The following is a 14676-nucleotide window of genomic DNA, read 5'->3' as shown; positions in this document are numbered from 1 at the left end:
CCACTTACAACAACTGAGAAAATTTAGATTATATGACTAAAGAGACGTGTGTGTGTGTGTGTGTGTGTGTGTGTGGTGTGCAAATGCGTATCTGAGTGTTGCTTCCTCTCTCCTTCCCCTATCCTCAAGGGCAGCAAGACAAACTCCAGAGCAATGGTGCAGCAATCTGCCTTTAAAAATACAATAACAACGCAAAAGAGTGAGAGCCAAAGGAACCCCAGCCAGAGCAACACCCCAATATTAAACAGTTTTAAATAACAACAAATTAAAGTCCATCTCTCCTCTCAAACTTGCCATATAATCCAAATGACTCATCTCAGATCTCTAACTGCAGTAATTGAGGCCCTATCTCAAATATTGGAATTAGGCTAAATATCTCCCCTTCAAGCACATGCAACAGTCAGATAAATGTTCAAAATCTCTTACAGAACACTACAGTTACATACCCCACATAAATGATACATACATCTTCACAAAATCGTTACATAAACATAGGGGAAGAAAAGACCCCAAATATTAACTCTGGCTGCCTTTGAACATTTGAATTACGGGTGATAACACAACAGTTATGTTCCTAAAACTGCTGGGGTAAATTAGAAACTTTTAATTTCAATATTACTATAAATACACCCAAGGATGTTCACCACTGAAAGAAATTCTCTGAAATGTTTATAAAAACAAAAACATTTTAGTAAAGAAAACAATGATCTCCCTAATTTATCTCTTTAGGAAATTCAAATATTTGTGATATCTTGCATGAGATTATTTTCTTAAAGGTAGGGTGCACCTGTACCTTTGATATTAAGAACAGCAGCATCAGCACTTCTATTCGTGAGATGCTGCATCTTCTCCTTACATGTGTTATTCTACTTAACCCTCTCAACCTTCACAACAACCCCATAAGGCAGGTACTATTATTGCTTCCATTGTCACCTGAAGATTCAAGCTCCAGGGGCCTCACAGCTAATAAGTGGCAATACTAAGACCAAAACCAGATTAATCCAGCTCCAGAAGGGATGTACTTTTTCCACCAGAGAACTACAGATTGCCTCCACATTATTTTTTTATACCAAAAATATCCCTTGCCTAAGCTTGTTTTAGACAAACTGTGATAAAAACAACTGTTATCAACTAACCAAACAAATTGGCTATCAATACACATTTAGCTATTGTAAATGAAGAAGATACTGAATGACTACATCAGTTTTCAAAAAAGTTATCCAGTCCCCAAATTAGAACTACAGGAAGGAAGCTGCTATAGTTTAAATATGGTTGTTTGTCTCCACCAAATCCGATGTTGAAACCTGATCCCCATTGTTGGAGGTGGTTCCTAATGGAAGGTGCTTGGGTTGTAGGGGTGGGTGCCTCACGAATAGATTAATGCCCTCCCTGGGTGGAGGAGGGAGGGAAGTGAGTTCTCACTCTATTAGTTAGTGGAGAGCTGATTATTAAGGGCCTGACACCTCCCCCTTCCTTTCCTTCCTTTCTGGCCATGTGATCTCTGCACGTGCCAGCTTCTCTTCACTTTCTATCATGAATGGAAGCAGCCTGAGGCTCTCACCAGATGCCCAATCTTGAATTGTTACAGACATCAGAATTATAAGCCAAATAAACCTTTTTTCTTTATAAATTACCCAGTCTCGCTTATTCCATTATAGCAATGCAAAATGGACTAAGACAGAAGCTATGCATGCCCTTCAGACAATGGAAACAGAAAAAAATAAACCAATTAAGTGGTCTAGGGCAGGAAAAAGAAAGGTATAGACAGGCCTAAAAATAGTTTCCACCTTATCTCTGTTTCAATAATAGCAGATTAGCACGTATTCTCTTGGAAATGTCACCCAGGCAACCAGAAATACAAAGACAAAGATGTTCCAAAAAACACATGTATGTAAATCTATTTTTGCCATCTTTTGAGCATAAATGATCACTATTGCAAGAAAGACAATAATTAGGGGATTATCTTTTTTAAAAGTAGGCACAGAAGAAAGTTTACCCTCGTGTAAAGTAGGGTAACAAAGTATAAAGGTAGGTATCTATCTGGTAAGAGGCCTTGACCCATTGCCTCAAATTCAGGCCAACAATCTATTAGGAATATTAAACATATTTTTCCCTATGTTTTTCAAATCTCATGTTTTTATCTCATAAACCAACGGCAGACGAATACAAAATACGGTAGGCTGGCAAATTTTAAAAACGTATTTTGAAAACTGCTCAAAAATAACTGCTTTAGAAACCACTTAAGTAGAGTAACTGTTTCTTTACCTGGATTGTCTAGGACAGTCCCCATTTGTGCCTGCTGTTTTGCTGTAATTACTGGAAAGCCCTCCCCTTTCACTCTCAAAAATGTCCCGATGTGAACAATAAATTATGTAGTCGCCTTATATTTAGCCAAGAAATATTTCTTGGCCAGTTATGATGTGCTACCTACGGGGTTGGGCACTTAGATTCGTTTTTTTAAAAGGTATATAAGATAACAACAATTTCAGAACAATCTAGTTGAAAAGACAGAAATAACACCCCGAACAACCGTGAATCAATGAAAACTTGATAATCCTTGGTGTAAGTCTAGGCTGTCAGTGCCTGAATTCAGATCTGAGAAAAGTAGCGAGTGTATCCCCTAGAGGGGGTCACTCCATGGAACTAAAGCTAAAAGCAACAATGCTTCTTGAGCACTTCCTGTGTGCCCGGCACTATGATAAGCACGATGCCTGCGTGATCTCGCTTCATGCTCAAAACAGCCCTGTAAGTGAAGGGCTGTCATTTGCTCATCTTATGGATGAGATGACTTCCCCAAAGTCAGGCCAGAGAATTCAGATGTCTAGCTCTCAAGCATATGTTCCCCACCACTGTAGATGTGGATGTGCTGCCTTCTGATCGCCCATCTCTGCCAGCCCGGCAGAGTCACCTGTTATCACACCCCTCAGCTTCTCTCTTTCCACCCTGCAGCACAGCAAGGTGTGGCCAAACTCTCGCCAAGGGTTACCAAATCAGGTAAAGCCCAACCAGAAAATGAAAGAGGCTGCTCTTGTATCCTACAGAGGAATCCTATTGAAGAGGCTATTGAGAAGAAAGTCACATAGGGGTTCAGGAAAGCAATGAAGGGTAATGCCGGACTCTAAGGCTAGTAATAGCAGGAAGCCATGACCACCCTAGACCTGAAGGCATAAGGGGAGGAAGTGGCTGAAGGAACCTAAAGAGGGTGGCGATATGGAGAGGACAGCTGAGATATCCAGACTGCTTACTGCCCTTGCCCTACAGAAGAGCTGTGCGCCAACCAAGGCAGAGGAAACTGGCCTGGTCACTCTTTGGGAATTAAGGTGCCAGGTAGGCAAAAGGATACCATCCTCAGCATATATACAAAGCCAGGGCCAGTTTCATGGGCATGTGACCTGTGCCATCACACAGGCCCCATGCTCAGCAGGGCCCCACACTGGCATGAATCCTCCACTAGCACCATCTTGAAATTCTTAATTTTTTTAAACAAAGTTCCCACAGTTTGATTTTGCTCTGAGCCCCACAAACTATGTAGCTGATCCCCTGCAGGGCAAACCTTTTCTTCAGGTAGGGAGACTAAATTCTGTACGTATCACAGTACTCCGATACACGGTTCAAAACAAAAGGATCCAAAGTTAATATTAACCAGAGTAACAATGATACAGTAGGATAGGTAACATGAAGGGGCATTTTTACCTTTTTTTCTTTCCTTCCTCTCTTTTGAAATCAAACTGTAAAGCAGCTGAGAAACCAAAATTAGCTGCCCCTTAGAGAGAAACAGACCTTAATTACAACTGCCTCTCCATAGCACAGACTGAATGGATTTTGGCTCTTCCCCAGTTAATGCGATCAATGCAGACAATAAAACAGAATAATTGATGCCCTGGAGAGGACTTTTCTGATACACCTCATTTGATGGGCTACAGTCATCGAATTCTCCAGGCCATTGCCAAAGCTACTCTTTACCTTGCCTTATGTGCCCGATGTACGGAGGCCCTACCTTGGGGCTCACTGTTGAAAATACATAAATAAAAGACCCACCGATGGGCCAATGGCATTCACAAACAGTATTTGTAGTGGATGCTTCCTGAAGCATGGGCTTAGAAATGAGTCTCTACTGCTTCTGCTTCCCTTTCCTGAAAGGCTCCAGCATCCGTAGCCTTCCTCTGAGGAATTATATTTCTAAAAGAATCTGAGAAAGCCCCAGCTGAGAAGCCCGAACAGGACCAGTGCCAGCTCTTTTTCCTGTTCATTTCCTTCAATGCCATCCAGCAAAACGAAGCCCAGAAAACATTTAGCTGAGATAGGGAACAAACTGACTTTTGACAGCCTCTTTCACTCACCCCTTTATTTCAGAAGTAAAGGATGGTAGATTTTAAGTGTTTGTTTATTTTGTTGTCTAAAGTTAGAATAAAATTTCAAATGATCAAATCAAAAGCATCTAGAATCTAGATGCTAGAATCAAGGAATCTAGAATCCAGGCAGCAAATCAAAGCTAGGGGCACCGTCACAGAGTCAGAGAATCAATAGTTGCCATGTATACTAACTACTGAGCTCTGTCATGGGGTGAATGGTGGCGACCCCCAAAAAGAGGTATGTCCAAGTGTCCAAGACTTTTTTTTATTTTTTTTGTGGGGTGTTGTTGTTGTTTTGAGACAAAGACTCACTCTGTCACTCAGGCTGGAGTGCAGTGGTGTCAACATGGCTCACTACTGCCTCTATCTCTCGGGCCCAAGAGATTCTCCTACCTCAGCCTCCTGAGTAGCTGGAACCACAGGTGTATGCCAAGAGGCCTAATTTTTTTTCTTTTTTTTTTTTTCTTTGTAGAGATGGGGTCTCACCTTGTTGGCCAGGCTGGTCTCAAATTTCTGGACTCAAGCAACCCTCCTGCCTCAGCCTCCCACAGTGCTGGGATTACAGACATGAGCCACCAGGCCTGGCCATAACCAAGCTTTAACCCCTGGAACCAGTGAATACGACCTTTTTTGAAAAAAGGGTCTTTGCAGATGTAATAAAGGATCTTAAAATAAAATCATTCTGGATCACACAGGTGGGTTCTAAATCCAGTGACGAATGTCTTTATAAAAGATGCGCAGAGGAGAGACGCACAGAGAGAAGAGCAGGAAGCAATGTGACGTGGAGCACAGCTCAAGTGATGCAACCTCATGCCCAAGAATGCTGCAGCCCCCAGAAGCTAAAAGAGGCAAAGAATGAAGCCTCCCCTAGAACCCCTGGAGGAAGCATGGCATCTTGGCCTCAGACTTCTAGCCTCCGGAGCTGTGAGAGAATAAATATCTGTTGCATTAAACCACCATTTTGTGGTCATTTGTTTCAGCGGCCACAGGAAACAAATATAAGTTCACAGCCCCATCTCTCACCTGTGGCCTCAGCTTCACAATCTCCAGCCAGGGACTATATGAAGCCTTCCAAAGCAGCCCATTCCGTGTTCACGGTGGGCCTAGTTCCGGCCCCACATGAGTCTAATCCCTTTCCCTCAGTGCAGTGCTTTCATGTATGTGAAGAAAAGAATATAAAAGTCCACAGAGCGATTCCAGGCCAGAGAGTCCCAGCTACTGTCCTCGGCATCTGCCAGCTCATGAGAAATCCCCTTAACTTGTACCTGTCAGGGCAGCACAGACGGAACAAGCCTCTCCCTTCTTTGAACAGTATTCTCTTATGGCAGCCCAAGGTCTCACTAATGTTTAAACAGCCAGGTGACACTGTCAACTCTGTTGGCACTTTCAACTCAAAAAATAAAAAAAATTAAAAAAAAAAAAACCCACAACTTGCATCTTTTTCATGTGGAGCAAATGTGATTCAAGGACAGATTGTCACTCCCATCAAGTATATGGAAAATATTCTTTTTATCTAAATATAATAAATCAAGTATGAAATATGCCTGTTAAGTACATTATTTTTGTAAAAAGTGGGGGATCTGAGCAGGCACCCGTACCACCTATTGACAGCCAAGCCAAGTTTGTACACATCAGATTATTTCCAGAGTCAAAACACACAGGTTGGGGAAAACGTACCTTCCAGATCCAGCTGCATATACAGAAGAAATGTGCTGATTTCTGATTGTCAGTCTTCAGATTTCAGCTCCATAACCTGCACTAGCTCCCAATGTTGGTAAATCACTCAACCTCTCAATGCCTCGGTTCAGTTCCCTGTAAATTGGGGATAACTAGAACACTACTTTGTGTTGGCTGCTATGGACTACAAGATAGTCCCATATCAACAGGCCTTCTTGAGGTCTGGCTCTGGCTAGTTTGGCCAACTGGGTGGCACCGGCACCAGATCAGAGAATGGAAGAGAGTGGTTGGGGCCTTATTCACCTGGATGCCTCCCCACCAGGCCATGATAGGCAGTAGTCATATTCCTCTACTGAAAACCACAGCTCCTGCCAGGAGTCCTGTCCCCTGAACAACTCCATGTTCATGCTGTCAGGGCCGGGTGGTGAAGGCTTCCATGCATTGCTGGCCACTTCTGGTGGGTTCCCTGACCTTACCCACACCTTTGTAAATAGTCCCTTCATTAACTCTCCTCAGTTACTCCCTTTTGAACAGTTCATCTTCCTCCTTAAGGGATGCTGGAGGAGGAATCTTTCATAGGATTTATCAGAATTAATCAATACTTGAATCACCTTTAGGCATTTGCTATCATGAGTGCTATTTTTAGCAACAGTAGTCTACTTCTCTGAGGAATCCTGGGCCATGAGATCTCTCAATGCTGTATTTATGTTTCCTCCCCAAGTTCAAAACCATTTACTAGAGATAGACATAATATTTTCAGTGGTACAGATGTGGGGAAAACTATTATGTTCTCTCATCTAAATAATTAAAGTAACTTCTCTTCTCCCCGCCCCCTCCCTCTCTAATGTCCAAACCTTCTGATCATGCCATTATTACAGGCAACACCTATCCAATGGTTCCCCTCAAATGAAGTTTAAACTCTCCCACTATTTCTCACAATTCTATTCCAACCTACCTTCAAGAATGTGTTCAACATTTCACACCTACTAGTATTAAAAGAAAAAACAGAAAATAACAAGTGTTGATGGAATCCTTGTGTGTTGCTTGTAGGTATGTTAAATGGTACCACCACGGAAAACAACGGATGTTCCTCCAAAAATTAAACACAGAATTGCCATATAACTCAGCAATTCCATTTCTGGGCATATACCCAGAAGAACTGAAAACAGGGACTTTAACATATCACTGTACACCCATATTCACAGCAGTGTTTTCACAATAGCCAAAAGATGGAAGCAACCCAAATATCCATCAACAGATACATGGATAAACAAAGTGTGGTACATACATACAATGGAACATTATTCATCCTAAAAAGGAAAGAAATTCTGCCCATCTTACAACATGAATGACCTCTGGCGACATTATGATAAGTGAAGTAGACCAGTCACAAAAAAGACAAATACCATTTATATGAAGTACCTAGAGTAGTCAATTCATAGAGACAGAAAGTAGAATAGTGGTTGCCAGAGGTTGAAAGGTAGGAGGAAATAGGAATTTAGTATTTAATGGAAACAGACTTTCAGCTGGGCAGGATGAAGAAGTTCTGGAGATGGATAGTAATGATGGTTGTACAATAATGTGAATGTACTTAATGCCACTGAACTGTACACTTAAGAATGGTTAAAATAGTAAATTTTATGTTGTGTATATTTAACCAGTTTTTTAAAAGGTTGTATTCAAGAAATATTCATTGCTTGCCTACGGCACAAAGCACTGTACTAGGGCTGCCTCAGGAAACAAAAATGCAAGACCACCATCCCAAGGAAGGGAAGTCACCTCCTGCACATTCCCCCACCTGCTCCAGATTCTAGTCAATCCCTTCCCTAATTATGTCTTGCACTTTCACGTTAGAATATAAATTCCTAAAGACAGGAGACTAGATCTTATTCAGCCTATATCTCTACAACCTAACAGAATGCTGAGCGTGTAGAAACTGCTCAAGAATATTAATCAAATAGTTGAGTAAAAATCCAGGCAGAGAATGCCATGTCATTTTTCTCATGTATTCTAGCCAGTCAGAACTTAAAATTTCTTGAAGTTATATAGCTATAATTGCAGGAATAGAGAGGCTAGAGCTTCACATAAGCTCACTAAACTCACTTTAAATATTCTGCTCACAAGTAATTCTACTAAGTGCATAAACTGTGGATATCAGATGAGAACTCCACTACTTCCTGACCATGTGACCTTGAGCAAATTATTGCATGCTGCTAAGGCTGTTTCTCTTATCTACGAAGAGGGAATGCTAATAGTCCTGTAGGGAACATCTGCTGCTTTGCAATCCAAAATCCAGGGGCTCATCTCTTGGTGAGAGTATAACAATTTTCTGCTGGAGAAACACCCCTGCTCCTATTTCTCTGCCTATCTCTAGGGATGAAACGTGTGACATGTGACCAAGCCCAAGCCTAGTAACATGTGGCACCCTGGTCACAGGAAGAGACACAGGACTGAATCAGTGCTGACGAGCCAAAGTAAGTCATTGTGAGCAATGCTGGGATGGAGACTTCCACTTTCTGGCTGGATTGAAAGCCCAGACTATGTAAGGTCTGGAGCTCTTCCAGCCATCCTACAATGAGATGGGGCCGCAGTGAGATGCTACTAACAATGGTGCCGACTCCATGAAAGCAAACTGAGAAAAATAGAGAAATGAGGTCCTGCTAACAGTGTTTGAGGCCTGAATCAGGCCATACCTGATATGTTTTCCCCTGGACTGAGGAGTTATCAGAGCCAAAATCACATTCCTTTTTTGCTGAAACAGTTTGAATGTTGGGGTTCCTGACACAACAGAATTGAGTCCTAAGTAAAACATCTTCTGAAAAATTATCATAAAGATTAAATGAGGTATCCCATGTAAACCAGGGCCACATAGTACACACTCAATAAATGGCAATATCAGTGTTAAGTGCAGTGATTGTTTGTTGCTGTGGTAGAAAGCTCCTGCCTTCTAAGGACTTTTAACTCATGTGCTCTATCCCTGTATTTCTGTCTTCATTATCCACAAATGATGTTATCTAGGCTAGGAATGGTGAAGACTATTTCCTAATCCCATTCCCTAGCAGACAGACATCACTAGCTGACCACAGCACACTTTCTTGCTGAGCCCAGACCCAGCCTTGGATTCCTATCGGACCCAGCTTTCCAGGCAGCCACTACCAACCAGATGACATGCAAAATGAAACCAATGTGTCTCAGCTTCACTGCAATAGTTGGCAAAGTGTTTCTATGAAGAACTAAGTAGTAAGTATTTTAGACATGGTCTCTATCACATGTTCTTCTCTGTGTTTTGTTGTGTTTTGTTTTTGTTTACAACCCTTTAAAAATATAAAGCTCATTCTTTGCTCTCTTGCTTGTACAAAAATCCCTGCTCTAGAGCTTTGAAACCAGACTCTGGGGCTGCCTCAGGGAAGCAGCAGTTCTTATCTTCCTGTGCAACTTCCTGGGACCCCAGGAGTTGGAGAGCTTGGAGTGGGTGCCTGAGTCGGAAAAGCACCCTCTGAACATATTGAATAGTCCAAAAAGTAACAGAAGAGCTTTGGTGACTGGAGGTTTCCTGTTATCATACCAATACCAGGCGATCTGAAATTCACACTCTGAGGGATGCTGTAATTCAAGGAAAAGCTATAAAAACCCATCTGTATTACGAACTTCACCTCTGCCTCCAGAACCAATTCACCGCACAACCCTTTAAAAAAATTGGACCTCCATCCCCTACAGCCACGTCTGAGATGCCCGACCTTTTTATGAGGGAAGCAAGGAAAGAGAAGGGTTCAGATCATTACGTTTCTTCATTGTTAGTCTGCCCCTCACCATTAAAAAGACACACCTCGAGGGCAAGGATCAGATCAGTTTCAAGACAGTATGCCACATTTCTTTTGACCAACTCTTGATTCCTTAGTATTTCCCAAGGTTTTTTGTTGTAGAGTGTTAGATATAAAGCTTGGTTTGGTCCTCCTCTCTATTATTCTCTGTGCTTGATTCTGGCTTTAGTGAAAAGGACTGGATTGTGTTTGACTGGTGTTTGTTTATTCATTCAACAAACATGTACTACAATCAGAATCCATCTCTTAAGGCACTTGCAGGTAGGAAGACAGATGCATAGATAATAGTGCAGAATGATGCAAGGGCTATATCCAGGGTAGCATGGCAGCATGAAGCAGAGGCACCTCTGGGAGAGGGAGTGCCATGCAGCCTGCTGGAAGGCAGTGTGGCAGCAGCTGAGCTGCAAAGAATGCATAGGAGTTGACCAGACAAGGAAGGTTGGGGAGAGGATAGATGCTGAGACCCAGTGGCATGGGCAGAGGCTACATGGCGGGGCGGGGGGGGGTGGGTCGGGGGGAGGCTGGGGAGATGAGGTTAATGAGGAGAGAAGGGTGGGACCGGGAAAGTGCCTGGAGTCTAAATTCTATCCTGAAAACCACAGAAAACCTCTAAAGGAAATTAAGCAGAATGACTGGCTTAGATTTTTGTTTTCAAAATGAGTGTCCACGGTTTGGAGAATGGACTGGAGTGAGATGGTCCTGATTGGGAGCAACAAGCTCAAAAGCAATTGGAACAATTCAGTCAAGAAGTGCTGAGAATATGAACTAAGTCAGTGATAGCAGGCACTGAGAGAAGAGGGCATATAGCAACAACAACAAAAATAATAAGAGCTCACATTTATGCAGCACTTACAATAAGACATGATGCTTAGTGCTTTCTGGGTATTAACTCATTTTATCTTCACAGTAACCCTGAGATAGCTTTGTTATCTATTATCAACCTCATGCCTCAGATCAGAAAACGCAGTAGAGGTTAAGTAAGGACCCCAAGATCCAGGAGCTATTGGTGAATGAGCCACAGCTCAAACCCGGCTGTCTGGCTGCAGAGCCCACACTCCTAATGTCCATATTGGCAACTCTCCTAGTACAGTTACAGACAGAGGGTCTTAAGGACTGGACAATGAATGGTTGAGACAGGGGAGACTCCAGGACAATTTCCAGAGATCTGACTTGGGTAGGTAAACATGTGAATTTCAGTTTTTCGAGCCTCCTCCCCTGAAGCTCCCCCCCAGATCTGTCCTTGCCCCGCTAGGGCAAGTACCCACACTCCCACCGTCACACCACACCCCCTCTCCTTTGCAGTCTTTGCATCACGGCCTTTGGCCATGAAACACAGGGATCTCCCAATTGGAGTGAAAAACTTCACAAGCATTTCCAATTAGGTCTGAGAAACCCGACAGCAAACTCTGCTCTTGGTAATACAGTGGCTTAGGTTTATTATTTTCAAATCAGCCAGAACTGGGAAAACTTTGAGCGAGCTTGTGTGGTTTCCTTCTGAGAGAGTGAGATCTTGGCAGCCTACTTCTGTGTTTCACCGTAGCTGCCCTACGGAACAGAACATAGACCTTCTTGCGGGGCTAGCGTGTAAGCACAGCAGCACACACAGCCGCCTCGCCTGCAGCCTCCGACAGACCGGCAGGAAGAAACTAACCCTGGCAGGAGCTCTGCAGAGAGCCAAATGGCATTCTTTCTCCATGCACAAAAGTTAAAGCAAGCATCTGCAGCATTAGGGGAAAAAAAAACAAAAAAAACTTGTGTATTTCCTGCGGACAGGGAGACCTCCTGCCCCTCCCGGGCTGATACAACCCACTTTGCACATCCTGCTTCTCTGGGAGCTAAAAATAAATCGGTATGCACTGAAAAACACTCAAACACATCTCCCCAGCACACCCTTTCCGAGTCCTCGAGGGCAAGGACACGAATCTTTCAGGTCTTGAGTCCGAAACGCAGACTGTTTCCTCGTCCAGGTTCAACCAGCGCCTTTCGACCTCTCCCTCGGCCCCCTCCCCAGACGCCCACGCCTCGCACCCGCCTCCTGCGGCCTTTCCGGGCAGACTCCGCAGGCCCGGGATCCAGCGGATGTCCCGGACCCCCGCCCCGCACTCCGGGGCGGGATGCTCCAGATGTCCCCGGGCCGCCAGGCTCACCAACGCCCCCTTCCGCCCAGTGCGCCCCATCCCGCCCCATCCCGCCGGCCCCACGCGTCTCTGCGCGGCCCTCTGCAAAGTTGCTTTCTCCTTTTCCGCCTCCCACCCTCAGGGTCTGTGATTTTGTTTTGTTTTCCCTCAGAGGCATTGGGGGAATGACAGAGGAATTGACAGGGTGAACTGCACCCAGGAGGGAGCTGCTGGAACCAGGTTCCCAGGACCGAGCGCTCCTCGAACCCACCCCTGCGCCCGCGGCGCCCCGAGCGCCTAGGTCCCCCCAGCAGCCGCTCCCGGCGCCGCCGCCCCCGGCACACCCGCCCCGGCTGCAACTCCGACTCCGCTCTGGCTCCCGAGAAGCGGAGGGAAGGCGCTGCGACTCACCGCCTCGGCCGCTCCTGGCGTCTGTGTCGCTTCGGGCGAGGCGGCGGCAGCAGCGGCAGCGCCTTCCCTCCGCCCGCCTCCCCCTGGACAGCACCGTCGCCAGCCGCGCCCCCCTCCCCAGCCTGGCTCGCCGCCTCCCTCCTCTCGGCCGCAGACCCCCTCTCCACTGCAGCCCCGCAGGCAGCCTCTCGGGGTGGGCTTGACGGCGGGGATACAGGGGGGCCAAGATGAGGAGCGGGATTTGCAGGTGCAGTGGACGCCCCCGCCTTGCCCTGGTACAGCCACCAGGCGTGTCCCCACTGTGCCCCATAGTCCTAGCTCACCGCCCAGGCCTCTAGCCAACCTGCACTGCTACTTTCCGAGGGGTACCATCTGTTTGCCTCCTTGGGTCATGGGAGGTCAGATTCAGCCTAGAGCACCTCCTTCGAAACTTCTATTTGAGTGGGGGTCCGGGTTCCCTACTCTCCCGCAGTGAAGTTCAAGGGAGCCTTGGAAGGCAGTTGAAAAGCTTCTCAGGTGGTCTACTCTGGACTCTTCATGCCCACAAGGTGGGAGGGGGCTGCTTTCGTCTAACCAGTGCTTTCTCTACCCAAAGCCTTCTGTAAGCTGTCTAGGAAAGGCTTAACAAAAAATCCGGAGGAAGACATCTAAGGGGACCCTCTCCTGCCCTTCCTTCCTCCCCTCAAATTTTTCATCTCGTGTGGAGATAATGAGAAGCGAAATGTCTTGTCAATTCATTCACCCAATATTTATCGAGTGCCTGCTGGCTGCCAGCACCTGTTTCCTGTCTTGCTGTGTCGTCCACTCATGGCCTCTCAAAAAGCCACTGTAACTAACTCCTTGTGCTTGTCAACCCCAGTGACATTTCCAGAACCCGCAGAAGGTCTCAAGAGCAACTCAACTTCATCAATTTAAGAAGTTGCTGGTTACAAATAACAAGGCTGCAAAGGCACCGTGACCTGGCCTTCCTTGTTATAATGTTTGCAAAATCTTTTAACATGACTGGTTATAGAAAGGACAGTTCCATTGAGGTCCAGACAGCTGCCAACTCTGATTTAAACATCAAGTAAAAGGTTGATCTAATCAAAAGCACCCTTTCCTAGCTCTACTGGTTGCTTTCAATTGAAAAACAAAAATTATCTGAGAGGCCGTTAAACCGTTATCAAATACTAAAACCTTTGCTTGCATTGGGTGAGCAGGTTAGCCCAGCATTTCCCTTCCTGGACATACAGGAAGAAAAATGCTGGACTAACCTGCTCACCCAACGCAAGCAAAAATTTGCATTGGAAAGTTGGATTTTTTGGTTTTTCGTTTTTTTCATTTTTCTTAATACTAGGCCCCACTCCAAGAGAGTCTAATCCTAATTGTTAAAAAAAATTCAGGGTTCAGGAATGGCCAGCTTTGTATGGGTATTTTTTTCACATGGGCCCCAGGAGACTCTGATGTGCAGCCAGGGTTGGAAACCACCATGGGATTAGCCAATCATCAAGCAAGGCCTCAGGCAACAGAACCCAAACCCAGGCAGATGTGATGCAGTGAAAGGTCTGCACAGGTGTTGCAAACTCAAATGTCCCTAAGGGATAAAAGCAGGTGACAAAGAAGTAACTTAAATGGTTATACAGAGACAAACTGAGAATGGCACAATGGCCCTGAAAAAGGCGGCCTCATTTTTCTACATGGGAAAAGAAGGTCCAGTGTGGCCATCAAGTCGGGGTATTTTATTTTACTTTGGTTTGGTTCCCCCTACCCCCAAGAGAAGCCAGAAGTTCATATTTAATGCGAACTCTTCTAATTTTAAAATATTAGCAACTAATTTTTTAAATATTTTATGTGCTCTATAAGCCAAGACAAAAAGAATCTGTAGGCCACAAGTGGTCCCCTGGTCATCGGTTCATCACCTGCAGTCTGGACAGACTCTGTGCATAGGCAGCAGTTAGGAAGGTGCTTGGGGTGGTATACCTGAGAGAGGGTTGATTTTAAAGTCCACTTTATCTACTTTTCTTTATTGATGTGACTTTTCTTTAATGATCTCTACTGTTAAAAAAAAAAAAAAAAGAAAGAAAGAAAAGAAACAGTTTTGCTGAGGTATAATTCACACATCATACTATTCACTCAAAGTATGCAATTTAATATTTTTTGCATATGCACAGTTAGTTGTACAAACTATTACCATAACCAGTTTGAGAACTGATTTTCATCACCCCATAAAGAAATCCCATACCTGTTAGCACTCACTCCCTTCTTTCCTCAACTTCCAGTGACCACTTATCTATCTTCTCTATATATAGATTTGCCAAT

The 14676-nt window shown here is 44.7% G+C and overlaps 1 protein-coding gene across 2 annotated transcripts in view; it reads right to left on the bottom strand.

The window, feature by feature from the left end:
- The window catches only part of LOC105476037 (neurocalcin delta), a 443647-nt gene extending 431199 nt beyond the window's left edge, over nt 1-12448 (bottom strand). Inside the window, exon 1 of one of the 2 annotated variants that reach the window (XM_011731659.2) lies at nt 12379-12448. The gene's annotated coding sequence lies outside the window, so the exon portion shown is untranslated. The remainder of the gene's footprint in view (nt 1-12378) is intronic. The other variant, XM_071067930.1, reaches the window with a different exon arrangement.
- Between the last annotated feature and the right edge of the window lie 2228 nt (nt 12449-14676).

This window comes from Macaca nemestrina, chromosome 8 (genome assembly GCF_043159975.1).
Source record: "Macaca nemestrina isolate mMacNem1 chromosome 8, mMacNem.hap1, whole genome shotgun sequence".
Taxonomy (NCBI): Eukaryota; Metazoa; Chordata; class Mammalia; order Primates; family Cercopithecidae; genus Macaca; species Macaca nemestrina.
The sequence above is the reverse complement of the archived record's forward strand: the minus strand, read 5'-3'. Positions and strand labels throughout refer to the sequence as shown.